The 18,345-nt window shown below is 41.3% G+C and overlaps 1 protein-coding gene across 1 annotated transcript in view; it reads right to left on the bottom strand.

The window, feature by feature from the left end:
* Window positions 1-6,170, bottom strand: part of LOC119659720 — a 368,046-nt gene extending 361,876 nt beyond the window's left edge. Inside the window, exon 1 of the mRNA XM_038067975.1 lies at window positions 5,512-6,170. The gene's annotated coding sequence lies outside the window, so the exon portion shown is untranslated. The remainder of the gene's footprint in view (window positions 1-5,511) is intronic.
* Window positions 6,171-18,345: the final 12,175 nt, after the last annotated feature.

The raw sequence follows: 18,345 nt of genomic DNA on the forward strand, positions 1-18,345 counted from the left end.
AATGGGCTGTGCGCTAGCCAGATTAAAATATCGATTTTTGTTCTTCCAATTAACCCTTTACCAGTCGCGAGGTGTGTTGAGTGTTCTTCCAATTAACCCTTTACCAGTCGCGAGGTGTGTTGAGGATATGATCGTGATGGGAAATATAATTAATCGGTATTAACTCAAACGAATAGGGCTCCATCATATTTTCTAGGTTATTATATTGAGTCTGATCGATGCGCCCGTCGATCCGAACAATAGGACCAATGCCAAGCTAAGAAAATGTTCCCCATTCCTTGAGATTTTCTCCTTCGTGTTTAATTGTACATCTGCAAACTAATTCCTTGTTCGGAATCGGAATATCGGAAGCTTGCCGCATCAGGAATAATCGCTTGATGTTCATCTTATGTGAGGAACTTTCTATGTACGTTTTTTAACTCATACATAGCTAAAAATATAAAATATTCCTTGGTATATTGCCAGACTATAACATATATTTATTTATACACATATTAAAAACATATATATTGTGCTCATCCTAAACAAAACAAGTCGGGAATTCGGAAGCTCGACGCTATGAAAGGTTTTGTTTGTTTCGTCTGTGAGTATTTTTGAGTGCAGAACTATCCAATTTGCACGTAGCCCATGATGTGTATGCATTAAGCTTGTCAGACTACTCACTTTAGTGTGTATTGATATTTAGTACTTTGGGTTGTAGTAAATTTACACGGTAAAGTCAACTTTTAACTACTGTAACTTTGTTAGTAAAAGTGCGATTTTGATCAAACTTGAGGATAACATGCTTCATACCATAATCTACATTACCAAATTTTATACATTTTTATAAATCTAGGATAAACTTAAGGGTGGTTTTTACTCAATTTCCGCAAAAATATAATAGTATAATATTATTATGAACTTATTTAGAGCAGATATCGATATGGAGAGTATTTTCAACCCTAGACACCGATTTTCAGATTTTCCGGTGGGGTAGTTTCTGAGAATGGGTCTATTAGAGAAATCATCATTTTCGACTCCTCCCACTCCCCGCCTTACCAAATAATGTAAAAACTAGTGTTGGAAAGTACTAATCGAGACCTGCCATTTGATACCCAACATGACTATATCGGACGAAAAGAAATTTTACATCCCCCTTTTGCATGTATGAGTTTGGCGTCCTCAACATCAACAAACAGTCATAATGCAAACGTGTGACATTGCTTGGATCCGATGGAGTGTCGGTTTTTTGGCAAAAATCAAAGGGTGTGGACGTGTGTGTGTGCGAGATGAATGAGCGGTGTGAAATGCAGTGTGCGAATGAATCTTGCCGACGTGGAATGTTCATTGAGTTGCAGTTCACACTGAACGTTTCGAAGAGTTTGGAGTTTCCCAACAGAAAAAAACATTTTTACTATACATGATTAAAAAACAATACTTTGTTTACTTGCGTTAAAAAGGAAACTAATGTTTTTTTATGATATACTTGTAAAATATAATATTTACACTTACCCAATGAAGTCTATATATAATATTTATAATACAGAATTGTTGTACTTAAAACTTTTATTCGTTTCACTACCCTTGAGTAGGTACCTTAGATCAATCAAATATTTTCCAAAAAGTTCATGCGCCAAAACATAAACCAAAGAATAATAAGACGGGAAACCGGGAGCTGGACGCTTCATGTATCAAAAGTTTTGTGTGTTTCTTTTATAAAAGCATTTTAGTGTGCATTTGTCCCATTAGAACCTAGCACGTAATATATGCATATATTATGTGAGAATATCCACTTTCACGTGATATTGACATTCAAAGTCTTGAATTTACACAGAACTTTGACATATTATAAATTTGTTAGTAATAGTGTGGTTTTCACCAAATTTAGTAGGATCATGTTCTATGCTGTAGGCTACATCGTGATTCTAGGATGAACTTAAGGGGAGTTTTGCAGTCAATTACTGAAAATTATAATAACATATTATTATTAACTTTATTTGAATAGATATCGGTATGGAGGGCATTTTGGATCCCAGGGAACGAGACCAGTTTCACTTTTTGGGGCACACATTTTGAGTCCTTACTCTCTCTCTATTGCTTTCAGAAATAATATTAGTACCGATGGAGCAATTTCATTTCATACGCATCACTATATTTTGTGAAAAAAAATTGTACACTCTTAATCCCAACGCATAATGATGCGATTCGCTGCATGTAAATGGACGCAGGTCACATGTTCCCACCAAATTTCGTGACAATCGGCTTAGTTTTGTTTCACACAAAACCTTAAAAACAAGACCAGTTTTGGAAAGTACTAATCGAGAAATTTCATTTGATACCCCGCACCCTCATATTCTGTAAAAAAAATTGCATCCCACCTTGACATGTATTAGCCCAGGCGCGATATAGTGTCAGCCTCTTGATATTTTTCTGATTTTCCGGAATGGGTCCGTTAATAAAATGGTCACTTTCGACCTCCTCGATACCCCACAAGACTATATTCGGTGAAAAAAAAATGTATACCCCCCTTTTGTATGTATGGGACCCCCCCCCCCTCCCCTTACATTCGACGTATAATGATGTAACTCACGGTATGCGTGAACGTTCACAGTTTCCACCTTTCCACCAAATTTGGTGTCAATCGCTATAGTCGTCCCGGAGAAAAATGGGTATGACCGACAGACAGATAGTAAACCGATTTTAATAAGGTTTTGTTTTTACCGTTAATCCGATATAAACAAGTCGAGAAACCACAATTTCCTATGTAGGAATATTTCAGTGTACATTTGTCCTATTTGGACCTAGCACATAATGCTCAGACATTTATTATGCCAGATTAATGTCATACTGACATTCAGTCTTAGATCAAAATAAATTTGAACAAAAAGGACAACTTTGTTTTATTATAACTTTGTTAGTAATAGTACGATCCCTACCAAACTGCTCTATATTATAGAATATATTACTGCTGCTTAATGATTCTAGGATGAACTCAACGGAACCCATTTACACAAATAATTTTATCTGGAAAGCACTGTATTGATAATAATCAACGCCATACGCTTGACAATATGAGTTCAATATTATTAGCAAATGTGAAGTTAACCTACAATAGATACAAACACGGCGGAACATCGGAAGTCTGACGTTTCGGGTAACAAGGTTTTGTGTTCATCTTATATGGAAAAACCTCCATGCACATTTTTCCATTCCTTTATAGCTAAGAATGCAAAATATCCGTCACTAATTACTAAATATATACATATGTACATATCAAAGACATAAAAGTTGTCCTTATCCTAAATAAACAAATGTTTTCCATTACGCCATACTGATGCATACATGTATATCAATGCATCCGAACTGACCTAACGCATTTTTACGCATTTTAATGTACACACATGTCCATCTTGTTGTACACTACCCGCATAAAAATACCTGGTATGTGGTGTTTCACTGGCAAGGTCAACTGCCCACCACTGACCAAGCTGCTAAAGTCACTTCTAACTCATATCGCTGAAGCTACTCAAAAACTCAAATATTATAAAATATAATAATTTCACAGAACGAGATCCGCCGACCTCATAAAAACAGACAGAACTTTCCAATAGACCTAATCCATATTTGTTATATAGTTAAACAATACGGAAACCGGAAGTTCGGCGCTTGATATATGAAAAAATTTTTTGAGGTTTCATATAATAATATTCGAGTACACGATGGTTTCATTTATACATAGCTAGTGTATGTACAAAGAACGTCCCCGATATTCAACTCGATGTGGTACTGGCCTTCTATCTCTTAGGGTGTACCAATTTGACGAAAGAGTCAACTTTGACCCACTGTAACTTTGTCAATAATAGTAGTATTTCTACAAAACTCTCCAGTAGGCTGTTCCATCTTATGTAATTCAAAATTTAAGGGTTCCAGGATGAACTAAAAGTGGTTCGCAGTAAATTCTAAAAATATATTAATTTACTATTCTTAACTTTATTTTAACAGATTTTATATGTTGCATAAATGAGGACTCCTTAAGTTGCACATAGAACGATATAACTACATGCGTGAGCGTTCGCAGCTCCCATCTTCCTACCAAATTTGGCGTCTATTAGTGTAGCCGTTTCTGAGAAAAGTGCGTGTGGCAGATAGACAGACCGATTAAATAAGGTTTTGTTTTCAACGAAACTTTAAAAAGCGCACCAACTCTCTTCCCGCCAACCGGATCGAGGAGCGACCAAACTAAGGATGGGTAAAAGGCAGAATCCACAGACCCGTATCAAAGCGATGATTCGTTTCAAGATGTGTGCGACCATGCGAAAATATATTGCTAAATCCCCGATTGTCGCAAGCACTTCAAGCAGTGACGCGATGCTTTTCTACTATAGGGATATAGGTATAGTTTTTAAATGGAAAAAGAGTACAAATCTAGAATAGAGCCCACTAGGCCAGACTATTGTCAGACAGGGCCCCAGTCAGACAGGCAAGAATGACCTTTTTTTGCATCTTCATGTATCCTACAACTGAAGTTGGTAATTGAGGAGTCATGAATGTACCGTTTATAATCTTTTGTTAGTAGCGAACTATCCTGAATTGACATGAGGAATGCTTCGGTTTCCTAAAATAGTATACCGTTAGTCAATCATTTATTTCGTTGTCAATTACAGGCAACAACAAATTTTTTATGTGACCTCCGTGGATATATTTTACTTCCCACATGTCGCATGTCTTCAGTTGGACATTCAGCATGGGATCCTATTCTCTCAACTTGAAAGGAGCCAATTTATTATCTGTCATGGCGGTAGCCTGACGTAATTGGCTAGATGATTGTTTTTCAAAGAAAAAATCATGAAGAGAATGCACTTGATTGTAATGCAATGTTTTTAAATCAAGTATCCCCTTCCTCACTGATAACGTGGGATAGTAATCCTTTAGCTCTGTTGTGCATATTGTTGTTTGCAAGAACTACCCTCACCCATATATTGACAGATTTTAAATCAGCATTTCTAAATTGTATGGCACCGAACAAACATTGGAAGACGGGAATGGCAAAGGTGGGGATTGCCATGATTTTATTGTTCCCGAACCGTTTTCAGAGGAAGATCCAGGTGCCGTTTGACCTCCCCCTCGGGAGCTAGCCCGAAATAATGTGATAAACGGTTCCCTGACGATGGGGAGGTATTTCGACGGCGCACCATTGCGGGGATCCAACATCCTTATGAAAGTTTATGATAAAAAAATCACTCTAGATGATCAAAATAGTAACTAATTCTGTTAATTTAATTCGCAGGGAGAGCTGGAAACAAGGCTAAGTATAAATTCTGATGGTATATCATCAACAATTTAGGCAACTACTTCCATTTACAGAAAAAAAACAATATGCTTCACTCTAACAAAAGGAAAATTAATGATTTATGCATTTCTGGATTATATTGATGAACATGGATTGAGCAACCAACCGTTCATATCTAATTTTGAATTCGCAAATTTACAAAAAACATGTCCATATGTACTGAACTACAGTATAGCACTCACCTTACTGCTGAGTGGCTTTCTTTGGAGATACCAAAGCAGCCTTTCGATAGGAATGAGTTTTCCGCATACTCAAACATTCAGGTATCCGCTTACGGTTATCCTTTTAGTATCTCGATTGATGATTATTTTCCCACTTTCATTACATTACTCATAAAATCATATTAGCTTATCACACTGTAGCAAATTAATTAAACATGAAAATATCGGAGAATTTGGAACTTATTCACTTTAACACGCGACATTCCAGGATTAGAAATATACTGCGGTCACAAAAGGAGGGAGTGGAATCGGTCAAGCGAAGCTTAGGAGAAATTCACAAGAAGTGTCACCTCAGAAGGCAGCGGAGATGATTTGGTGCATTGACACCCAACATATTCCGCAAAAATTCAAATTATTCAACTCAAACGACTTTCATATAAACACGTCACAATTGCGCTGTCCTACAGAAAACGAAAACGGATAGGAGACACCGTTAATTAAAGATGAGGGCTGCCACCACGAGAAAACATGGGGTTAATTAATTTCAACCGTTAAGCACTGATAACACTTCGTTGAAAGCTGCTAGCATTTACCAAAAAACGCCAATTATGAATTTTTCTTACGCCGCATTCACGATCGCGGTGGCTTCCGAGGGAACATGGCCACAGACAGTGCACCTTTCAACGTGAGAATTAAGAGGAAACTGTTACCTGGCGAAATAGCGCCCGCGCCTCAGCCGCAATATTCAACGAAATCGAAAGTGCACGTAAAAAGTAACATCAACTAGTCTCCCAGATTCAGCTGAGCTGAATCGAGCCTCCCAAACTTCGCTATTATTCAGGCGCTACCTAGTGCATAATGCAATTCCGTTCTCACGAGAGCGCTGAATCTGCTTAGTAATTTACCCACATCTCAACCAATCATCGGCTCCAATGCTCAAGTGTGGCTGGTTAGCCCGACAGATAGCGACGCACGGAATCAGTGGCTGGGAAAAGTAAAAGTTGCTGCAGGGAAGCACTCGGTGCACTACTGTTGAGTCAGCATTTTCTTTGCAGTAAAGTTGTCTGGGCTCTACTGCTCAGCTAGCATTTTCCATAAGCGTTGAATATAACAGTTAAAGCCCCACGTAATAAATTCTACAAAAATTAGAAGAACTACACTCTAGACAATTGATGTTTGGATGCGGTATCTGAGGGTACACAAGTCGACCTTTTCAAACACGCTGAAAATAGCAAGGAGGAAAACATTTTCAACGAAAACTCGATCTACCGATGCAGAGATGCCCGGGTTTATTTCTTTCCCAAAGCCATGTTCATACAGTAGAACTTTGATTACTCTTGTCGGATCTAGTCCAGTTCCGGATTAACCGAGCTGATCAGACATTATCATCGGGGAATCCGTGATTATTGTCGACCTAAAAGGAGCTCCCCATGTTAAGATTTTATACTTCAATTTTTGGAATGTCACGTTCGTACAATGGTTGACATATGATGAAACAAACTGAAGTCAAGTGAATTTGAATAGATTAACGAAATATTATCTATGTGGTTTAACTAGCAAAGAACGAAAGTGGTGCCAGTTCCAAGCCCAATTTCGCAGCAGAAGTCAAAATCGGAACAGAGAGATTATTCCTAAAAGTGGATTAGTTCATTGCTAATTTTAGATAGCTTAACCATTAGGAGAAATACTTGCAAACAATGAACGAAAGTGGCCGGAATTATGAACAGCCTCCATTAAATCCTATGCATACATAAGCGAATTAAGAAGAAATGAATCATTATGACATATTCTAATGTATCTGTTAAGTACAAAATTCCACTAATATATGGTTACCATTTACCACTTAGTAAGCTATGATGCGTCACCCACACCTACGCGCCATCGTTTGCAGTTACCCGAAATGCGCTTCAACTCCATCCTTGTCCATGCTGTGGAATCCTCTTTCCCAAGATGGCCGACGATTGGGTAAACATAAATAAATGCCCACCCACCCACTCGTCGGCCATCTTGGGAAAGAGGCTTCCACAGCATGGCATAGCCAGCAATGCAATTGTCATCCCTCCGTAAAGTCTGACCTATCGACTACCACAACGTGTACGGGTACTAAGCATGTGTGTCAACCAAGTCCTTCGTTTGTGTCAGGATAGCGTGTCCCGATGAGATGATGCAGACAGGTGTCCAGCAATGCCTGGAGCCTTTGAGTGACAGTGGGGGTCACTTTCCATGTGCTGCACCCATATAGGAGCAAAGAAAAAACACTGGCAGTTTCTACTTGATCTTGGCCTTAAGATAATTGCATTTCCAAATTTTATACATTGTAGCAACAACAGATCTAGCGCGAGACCGACATCCAGCTCGGGCTCCCGTCGGTAGAAACCTCGCTTCCTAGATATATAAATTGATCAACACATTTGATGCTCTGCCCATTAATGCAGATAGGGCGAGTACGATGACCCCTCAAACTGAGAACCTTGGTTTTGTAGGTCTTTATCTTCGGAACAGCTCTACCCGCCTGTTTTTTTTTTTCAAATCCAGAGCCATTTGACCAAGACAAGCGAACAAACAGGTATCATCAGCGTAGTCGAGGTGTTTAAGGAGGAGATTTTTTAATATTTGGATTTGTGATAAGCCACATGCCACATTTATGTCGATCGACGTAATAAAACTCGTATTTATCGGTCCGAATAACGTTCGAATGACTTCGCTAAAAGGATAAGAATTGAAGCCAAGGCTGAACATGTGTTTCTTCAAGAAACCTAAGGTTTATGGATAAGGTATAGCAGATTAATGGTCAGTTAAGGTTTTATGGCTAAAAATCGCATTCTACTTTTTTTTATCTTTATCTCTCGAAACCGCATGTTGAAAATCGGCTGCCACCATAGCCCAAAATCTATCAAACCAAATTCTTTGAAATTTTCACGACTTATTCAGAACATATTTCTACGACGCGCAAACTAGAATAATTGCGATTCATTCAGTAGTTTCTTATTTTATAATTCGCAAAAAAAAGTTTAGCATGGCGCCAAAAATCCTAGTTTGCGGATTGTAGTTAAGTCTGTACGTTAAAATGCTGTTTACTTTTTTCCTTTAAGATGATCACAGCGCCTTCTAAGGTGGCAGCAGAAAAACACCTTTTTTTATGGAGATGGGTGCATAAATTGCCCTGTATTTCAATAACCGACAATGCGATCAGGCTGGAAAAATTACTATACACGCTCAAGACATTAATAAATCTATGGTGAAAAATTCGTATTTGTATCTTTATCCAGTTCTTTACAAAAATTTCTAAAAAAGCCAAAAAAAACGGCCTTCACACGGGATGACCCCCTTAATTCCTCCACACCCTCCGGGTAAGAAGAAATAATATCAGTGACAAGGTGCATTCTGGCGAACTCCACCTTTTACTTGAAAATCCTCTAAGATTTTACCTTAATGCAATACGTGACGCCATCATATTTTACTCTAATAATAGCTATTAGCTTTCTTGCAATGCCCCTCCAGGGTAGAGTAAGATTGCCCTATTTACGCTGTCAAAAGCTTTCTCGAAATAGGTGAAAACCCCGGGTGCTGTTCCAAAATTATCCATAGGGTGTTGATGTGGTCAATGCGGGAGGATCCGGAGCGTTCCTGCATTATTTCAGCTATTATTTTCGCGACGACAGGGAGCACGCAGATACCCCTCCAATTGCCACACTCAAAACAGGTCCTTTTCTTTGGAATCATACCCCACCTTCCACTGTCTGGGAAAAGTACCTGATTCCCAGGATTCTTGCATGGGTGGAAGTAACAGATCTCCAGTCTGCGGATAGACTGTCAAGCCCAGAGGCTTTACTCTCTTTGGGTGCATTGAAAGCCGAAATAATTTCTCTTCTACTTGGAGGAACAAGTCCGCGCCCACATTTCACGGTTATTAAAGAGGCGAACCTTCACCGAATGTGATACCGTTAAGAACCAAGGTGAAGTGTTCTTTGTACCTCTTCAGTTCGTCGTTCAGTTGGTCATCGTTGGCCTTCAATTTCCTTCACAGGACCACATGCAAGCTCTTTTGTGACGCGATATGCACTTCTCAAATTACTCCATTTTGCGTCATCTTCCACTCTCCTGATCAGCGCAACAGCAAATTCCCGTTTGTTTCGGTGCATATTACGTTGAACTGCGGTATTTCGCTCGGTATCAGTCACGCTTGCCATCAATCGCGCGCTTTCAACCCCTTCTTTCATAAATCCACTTGATTGCTCGTGTGGTGTCGGTTAGTTGATCTCCAACTGACCTTATGGCAGGCTCTGTACGGGAACAACGTGTCACCAATGACGTGGAGGTAAAAACTGCAGAAATCTATAAATCTCCCACCTATCGTTAAGGTCGTCAAGACCGTGGTTCCCCATCACATGCCCGAAAAAGTTGTTCTCAGATCCCATTTTGGCATTCAGATCACCCATCACGATTGCAATACCACCTTCAGGAAGCCTGTCCTGAAATGCATTTAATTGCTGGTAAAAAGCACCCTCCTCCACCACACATACCTTGCAGTAGCCGTCAGGAACAACCCGACACTGAATTCGCGTCTGCTACCATTTGGCTTTCCAGAGTACAAAATCACATCTCCGTTAGTGTGGCATGGATGGGAGAGGAGTATTCTCCAGAGTCCCCCCATCTTACTTCGCTTAGGCCCAGAATGTCCAGCTTATATGGTCGGAATTCTCGCTCGAGTTGGAAAAAGCGAGCATTCGGAAGACCCTCGCTACCGCTATCAAGGGCCGTGCGCACATTCCGGAAACCAATCACGGTCCGTTTTCGCTAGCCAAAGGTCGTAACTACGAGGTCAGCCCCTATCTGAAGCGCTGTTGATGTTTCGGTAGCAATAAAGTTTCAAAATTTGCAGGACGCTGGCCCACAAATTTCTATCCCTTTCAGTCGCCCCTTAGGCCGAACGGGGAAGACTTCGGGTGTATTCTTAAGCTCCAACCCACAGGGCTAAAATTCCACTAATGGCGATTGGTAAAGATGTGTGTCCAAGAGCATTAAAAACATCGTCCTCAAAATCCTACCAATATATTACAAGAGTCAAAATTTGGAAAAATCTAAAAGATTATCAGCGTTTCTTACTCAAGCATCTCTTAGAATACACAGAAAACGATGATTTTATATTTTATTTGCGAAAGATAACAGTAAAAAATATTATAAAATGTAAGAATAGGAGACTACAACTTTGAGACCGTTGATAATTTCTCCCATCTAGGGTCGAAAATCACAACCGATAACAGCTACGATGATGAAATCCGCGCACGGTTGTTGTCAGCCAACAGAGCCTATTTCAGCTTACAAAAACTGTTCCGCTCGAAACGTCTCACCATAGGGTCAAAGCTCTTACTGTACAAGACAATGATCTTGCCAGTCCTCATGTATTGCTCGCAGACTTGGGTTCTTAGCAAGAAGAATTGCGAACTTGGCCGCGTTCAAGAGAAGAATCCTCCGAAGAATTTTTGAGGATGGACGATTCCGTAGTCTACATAACGACGAAATCTATGAGCGATACCATGACCGTCCGATTGTGGATAAAATCCGACTCAATAGGTTACGGTGGGCGCGTCACTTAATCCGTATGGATGAGAATGATCCCACCCGGAAAGTCTATAAGGGCAATATCTATGGTAGAAAAAGAAGACGAGGCAGACCCTGCCTAAGATGGAGCGATGGCGTAGGTCAGGACGCCAAACAGCTTTTAGGGATATCGAATTGGTGGACCTCGGCGCAAAACCGGGATGTCTGGAGTTCCTTATTAAGGCAGGCCTAAATCGGATACCGGTTGTTGCGCCGTTCATGATGATAAAATGTTTTTATTATTAAAACATCTTGATGCAAAATTATTGATCTTCAACTGTAATCTTTTTTTTTCAGACTTCTCCTGTTTAGTAGCGGGGTCGGCTTTTATCGATCGGTTACGTCATTTTGTGCGGTAAAATGCTTAACCTGGATGGAGTCGAGAGGCTCTCAAATCACCATCGAGCGTATTAAACAATCGCTGCTTCGGCCGGCCTTTTGCTTGTTTCCCATCGGCTTCGGTGTTCAGACCAATCTTATAGCTAGTGACTTGTCGTCACCATGAAGTACATGTCCCTTCCTCCAGAGCCAAAAATGCATTGTAAAGGGGGCGATGTTTCTCACGGTGTTTGTCCATGAAAAATCACGCAGTAGTTCCGCAATTATTGACAAATCCAGGTGGATTCACGGTTATTTCAACGATTTCGCCAATACGATTGTCAAGAATGCGTTCAAAAACTTTCACGGTATGGGATAGCAACAGGAACGGACGGTAATTTAAACATTCTGTTGGACTACCTTTCTTTTTGCTTATTGGAACTGTAGTGCTTTGTTGCCCGTTAGATGCTGTTCTATCTTTCTGAATAATCCGATTGAAGAATTCATTGAGCCACAGCGCTTCGCATTCCAGCACTCAGATGCGATGCCGTCAGGTCCTCTTGTTTTCCGCAATTTTCTTTTATTGCTTACTCGTCTTCAGTGGCGTTGACAGATCGGCAATGCTTGTGGAATGTGGCCGCAATATTTTATCATCTATCCGTCGCGGCTCGTCGGTCGGTAAGCAAAGTAATGTTCTTGTCATTAATGCAATAGGAGTGTTCGATATTTTGTGTGCGTTCGTGTCGGTTTTTGACAAGTCGATACAGAACTCTCGCCATCCCGCTCAGGTGACAGCAATCACGTTCTTTGCTTCCTGGTTGGCATTCTTGTAGATTTGCCACTTGGCCAGTGTTTTTCGTTGAGAAACTTGTGGTAGAGACATTTTTTTTCACGGAACTTTATTTTAATATCGTCATTCCAAAGTGAGGTATCTCGGTTGATGAACCGCTTCCCTGGCTTGGTGACCCCGTTTGCTGCATAGGCCGTCTTGTGAATCTTTTCTTTACCTTAGTTCCACGATTCTTCTACATTCGTAATGGTTGGTAATCGTGTAACTGAAATCATTTCTTCTTTCACCATTCAATTCCTTCCATTCCATTCTATTCCTTACGCAATTTGTTTTTTTACTGGGGATAGTACGAAGTACGTTGTCTCAAAACTTCCTCCTTTATCTGGCATGCTATGTACGCAAGATGGCGATGTTTCTCTCGTAATTTTTCGACGGCCTATGTAGCTTCATAACCATGGCGGATGTCCTCACTTCGGATGTGATCAAGGCGTGTTACGCCATTGGGAACAAAGAGAAGTGGTGAGAGAGCACTTATTTTATGAATTTTTTTTATGACAGAGATACGAAGCGGTTTTGATATACCCGCCACACTTCGAAATTTACTTCACTACAACGAGTCATGGTATAGCAGGGCGCTAGTTCTTCTGGCACTGGGTGTTGCCGCAGAGCATGTCAAATGAGTTCGTGTGGCACACGATCAAACGCCTTCCGCAGATCCAGAAATACAATATAAAGAGGGCGATGTTTCTCACGGTGTTTCTCAAAATGACACCACTCGTTCAATGCAAAAGGGCTCACACACCACATATTCTTACCAAATCTCGTCTCTGGTCATAGATTTCGTCATTATCTTCTTTTTCTTTAGCCTTTGTCCCGTTCACAAGAGGGGTCGGCTCGTCGTAATCGGTTTCGCCATTTGGCTCCATCGGATGCCTGACCTGTATGCAATCTCGGGGTTTTTAAATCCCCATCGAGCGTATCAAGCCACCGTTGTTTTGGCAGGTCTTTTGGTTGTTTACCATCGACTTCGAGGTTCAGACCAATCTTGGCAAGTGAATTCTCGTTAGCACGAATTGCGTGACCATACCATCGAAGACGCCTCTCTCACAATTTTTCCACGATCGGTGCAACCCCATATCGATCGCGGATATCTTCATTTCGGATGTGATCAAAACGTGTCACGCCACTAGTCCAACGTAACATCTTCGTCTCCATTACCGCAAAAATTCGTTCATTGTCTTTTATAGTCGCCCAACACACAGAAACATAGAGAGCGACAGTACGGACAACATTGCGGTAAATTTTAGATTTGAGACGTTCGTTGATACGTCGATCAAAAAGAACACCAGTTGTGGAACGCCATTTCATCCAGGTTGCGTTAATGCGTGAAGCAATTTCATAACGTAGTTCTCCATTGGCTGATAGCGTTGATCCGAGGTATTTAAATCGTTCAGTTCTGGGCAGATGACTGCCGCTGACAGTGATTGTACCTACCTCATGGGGATCGGTCCTCAAAAAATCAGTTTTGTTTAAATTCAATCTGAGACTGTGTTGCATGATGCGATCATTCCATTTTTGGACAAGTTGCTCGGTTTGATTCACGGTTATTTCAACGATGTCGCGAATACGGTTGTCAAGAATGCGTTTAAAAATCTTCATGGTATGCGAAAGTAACCGGATCGGGCGGTAATTTGAACATTCTGCTAGACTACCTTTCTTTTTCCATATTGGAACAGTAGTACTCTCTTGCCAGTCAGATGGTGTTCTTCCTTCCTGAATAACCCGATTAAAGAATTCACTGAGCCACAGTGTTTGATCCCAGCTCTTCGCTTTCCAGAGCTCACATGCGATGTCGTCAGGTCCTGTGGCTTTCCGATTTCCGATTTCATTCGTTTTATTGCCTCCTCGACTTCAGTTGCGCTGACAGGTGCAACTGCTCCAAATGTCAGCAACGATTATAGAAGTGGAGGATTAGCCAATTCTTCAGTTGAAATCTGTTCGAAGCATTCTCGCTATCTATCCGTTGCGGCTCGACGGTTGGTAAGCAAAGTACCGTTCTTGTCATTAACGCAACAGATGTGTTCGATATCCTGTGTACGTTCGTTACCGCTTTTAGCAAGTCGATACAGATCTCTCTCGCCATCCCGAGTGTCCAATTTATCGTAAAGATTGTTGTAATGGTTCGCTCGGGTGACAGCGACCGCTTTCTTTGCTTCCCGGTTGGCATTCTTATAAATTTGCCAATTAGCAGGCGTTTTATCGTCGAGAAATTTGTGATAGAGGCGTTTCCTTTCACGGACCTTGATTTCAACATCATCATTCCAAAGCCAAGTATCACGGTTGATGTAACGCTCTCCCGGTTTCTTGACCCCGAGGGCTGTAGACGCCGCTTTCTGGATCGTGTCTTTCATTTGGTTCCATGATTTTTCCACATTCGTAATGGTCGGCAATCGTATGAGTGAGATCATTTCTTCTTTCTTCTCACCAACCCGCCACCATTTAATGCGTCGCGGGCCAGTGCGTTCCTCACGCTGTTTTATCGGTGGCTTAATTCGCAAGACGGCAATCAACGGCCGATGTTGAAGTGCGATGGTCTCATAGGGAACGACTTTGCAATCAGTGACAGTGGTAAAATGTTGGCGTCTTATGGGAATATAGTCAATCTGCGTTTTACTGTTCCCACTGCAAAATGTAGGAAGATGAGACACTCGTTTGATGAACCATGTATTCATAAGTATAGGGTCATGGGTGTCCGCAAAATCGATTATACCTCGGCACCCTCATTGCGCACTCCGAACCCCCTTCCCCCATGGCATCGCCGGCAATGATAATATAGTCGTCAGCAGGCACGTGACAAGTCTTTTCATCGAGAAATTGTCAGAAGGCATCTTTCTCGGCATCAGGTCGACCTGTCTGTCGGTGGGGCGTACGCGGTGAAGAAGTGAATAGTGCGATCAGCTGATATAATAGTGAGATCCTCAATTCGTTCGACTTCTTTAATGGCATCACGGAAACCCTCCGAGATGGCAATGCCAACACCATATTGAGTGTGTGGGTTACCAAAATATAGAAGTTTATAGCCATTATTACCGCGTTTGCGTTCAATGTCGCAGCTTTTGGCACCAGACCATCACGGAAACCCTCTGAGATGGCAATGTCAACACCATATTGAGTGTGTGGGTTACCAAAATATAGAAGTTTATAACCATTTTACCGCGTTTGCGTTCAATGTCGCAGCTTTTGGCACCAGACCATCGGGTTTCTTGCCCAGCGCAGATAACAATGCGCCTTTTCCGAAAGGCTTTTGCAAGTTCCTCGGTCTTTCCAGTTAGGATACCAACATCTAGGCTACAAAATCGTCCATCCTCATGTAGGTGGCCAAAAATCCTTGGGAGGATTCTTCTCCCGAACGCGGCCAAGAGTTTGTAGTTTTGTTTTGCTAAGAACCCAAGTCTCCGAGGAATATATGAACAGTACTTTGTTTACCAACCGGCGAGCCGCGACGGATAGATGGCGAGAATATTTCCAGCAGATTTCAACTGAAAATTTTGCTCATCCTCCACTTCCACAATCATTGCCGACATTTGGAGCAGTTCCACCTGTCAGCGCAACTGTAGTCGAGGAAGCAATAAAACGAATGAAATCGGGGGAAGCCACAGGAACTGACGACATTGCATCTGAGTTCTGGAAAGCGAAAAGCTGGAACCCAACACTGTGGCTCAGTGAATTCTTTAATCGGGTTATTCAAGAAGGTGCCATCTGACTGGTAAGAAAGTACCACATAAAAAAAGGAAGGTAGTCAAGCAGACTGTTGAAATTACCATCCGATCCGGTTACTATCCCATACCATGAAGATTTTTGAATGCATTCTTGACAACCGTATTCGGGTTATTGTTGAAATAACCGTGAATCAAGCTGGATTTGTCAAAAACTGCGGAACTACTGACGCAATACACGCTGCGCGGTTACTCATGGAGAAACATCGTGAGAAGCATGCCCCTCTTTACATTGCATTTCCGGATCTAGAGGAACTGTTTGACCGTGTGCAACATGAACTTAGCTGGTATATTTTACGACAACACAGACAGAAGAACTCGTGCGCTGAGTTAAATTGCTCTACCACAATCCGAAAAGTAAACTTCGAAGTGTGCCGGGTGTATCAACTTCGCTTCGTGTTTTTTTGGTGTTCATCAAGGAAGCACCCTCTCACCACTCCTCTTTCAATCACTGCCAAAGGAAGTGACCTGCCCAGAACTAAGTGATTTAAATACCTCGGGTCAACGATATCAGCTATTGGAGAACTGCGCTATGAAATTGCTTCAGGCATTAACGCAACTTAGATGAAGTGGCGAACCACAATTGGTGTTCTTTGCGATGGAAGTATCAATGAACGTCTCAAATCTATAATTTACCGCAATGTCGTCCGTCCTGTCGCTCTCTATGGTTCTGAGTGTTGGTCGACAATAAAAGACAACAAGTCGGGAAACCGGAAGCTTGACGCTTCAGGTATAAAAGGTTTCGTGTTTCCCTATGTGAGGAGCATAACGTAGATCTCCATTGGCTTATAGCATTGACCCGAGATATTGAAATCGTTCAGTTCTGGGCAGGTTACTGCCATTGCCAGAACTGAGCGATTTAAATATCTCGAAGGGCAGGTTGCCGACATTGCCAAAACTCAGCGATTTAAATATCTCGAGGGGCAGGTTACTGCCATTGCCAGAACTCAACGATTTAAATCTCTCGAGTCAATGCTATCTGCCAATGGAGAACTGCGTAATGAAATTATTTCACACATTAACGCAACCTGGATGAAGTGGCATTCCCCAACTGGTGTTCTTTGTGATCGACGTATCAGCGCACGTCTCAAATCTAAAATTTACTGCAATGTCATCCGTCTGCCGCTCTCCATAGTTCTGAGTATTGGCCGACTATAAAGGTCAATGAACGGCGTCTTGCGGTAATGGGGACGAAGAAGTTGCATTGCACTGGTGGCGTGACACGTTTTGATTAGGTCTGAAATGAGAATATCCGCGATCGAACGGGTTTGCACCGATCGTGGAAAAACTGCAAGAGGGGCGTTTTCGATGGTGTGGTCACGTAATTCACACTAACGAGAATTCAACGACCAGTATTGGTCACAACATCAAAGACAATGGTAAGCAACCAAAAATACGGCCAAAACAATGGTGGTTTAATATGCTGGATGGGGATTTAAAGGTCTCAAGATTACATCCTGATCAGGCATTTGATAAAATAAAATGACGAAACCGATCACCACAGGCCGACCCCGCTTGTGAACTGATGGCTGAACAAAAAGAAAAAGATGTGAGGAGCGACGAGTGCACGACAGCTCCATGTAATATAGCTAAAAATTCAATTGCCCTCTATTTTCTAGAAAGTGATTTAAATAAATCATTTGATGGAAAGCCCTGTGTTGATAATGGTCAACCTCATACGCCCCTGTTTATTATTATTATGAGTTTAATATTATTAGCAAATGCCAACAATTTAACCAACATCAAATATAAACAAGTCGGGAAACCGGAAGCTGGACGCTTCAGGTACGAAAGGTTTTGTGCATTTCTTAGTACGTAGCACGTAATATATGCATATACAATATTATGTGAGAATATCCACTTTCCGATGATATTGACATTTATAGCCTTCAATTTGCAAAGAAGAGACAACTTTGACGTATTATAACTTTGTTAGCAATAGTGCGATTTCTACCAAACTTGGTAACATCATGCTCTATGTTACATCCTATATTGTTGCGAAATTCCGTGGTCCTAGCATGAACTTAAGGGGGGTTTTGCAGCGAATTACTAAAAATTATAGTAATATACTATTATTAACTTTATTTGTACAGATATCAGTGTGGAAGGTATTTCGGAGCCCAGGCACCATATAGTGGCAGCCTCTTGATTTTTTTCAGATTTTTCAGTTTCGTAGTTTCTGAGAATGGCCCCCGTAAAGGAATGGTCACTTTCAGCCCCCCGCACTCCCCACCTTTCCAACAAATGTCAAAACTAAGACCGTTTTCGAAAAGTACTAACTGAGACCTTTAATTTGATATCCCACATGACTATATTTGATGAAAAAAAAAATTACACCCCCCTTTTGCATGTATGGGGACCCCCCCTTAA

Source organism: Hermetia illucens, chromosome 6 (genome assembly GCF_905115235.1).
Source record: "Hermetia illucens chromosome 6, iHerIll2.2.curated.20191125, whole genome shotgun sequence".
Taxonomy (NCBI): Eukaryota; Metazoa; Arthropoda; class Insecta; order Diptera; family Stratiomyidae; genus Hermetia; species Hermetia illucens.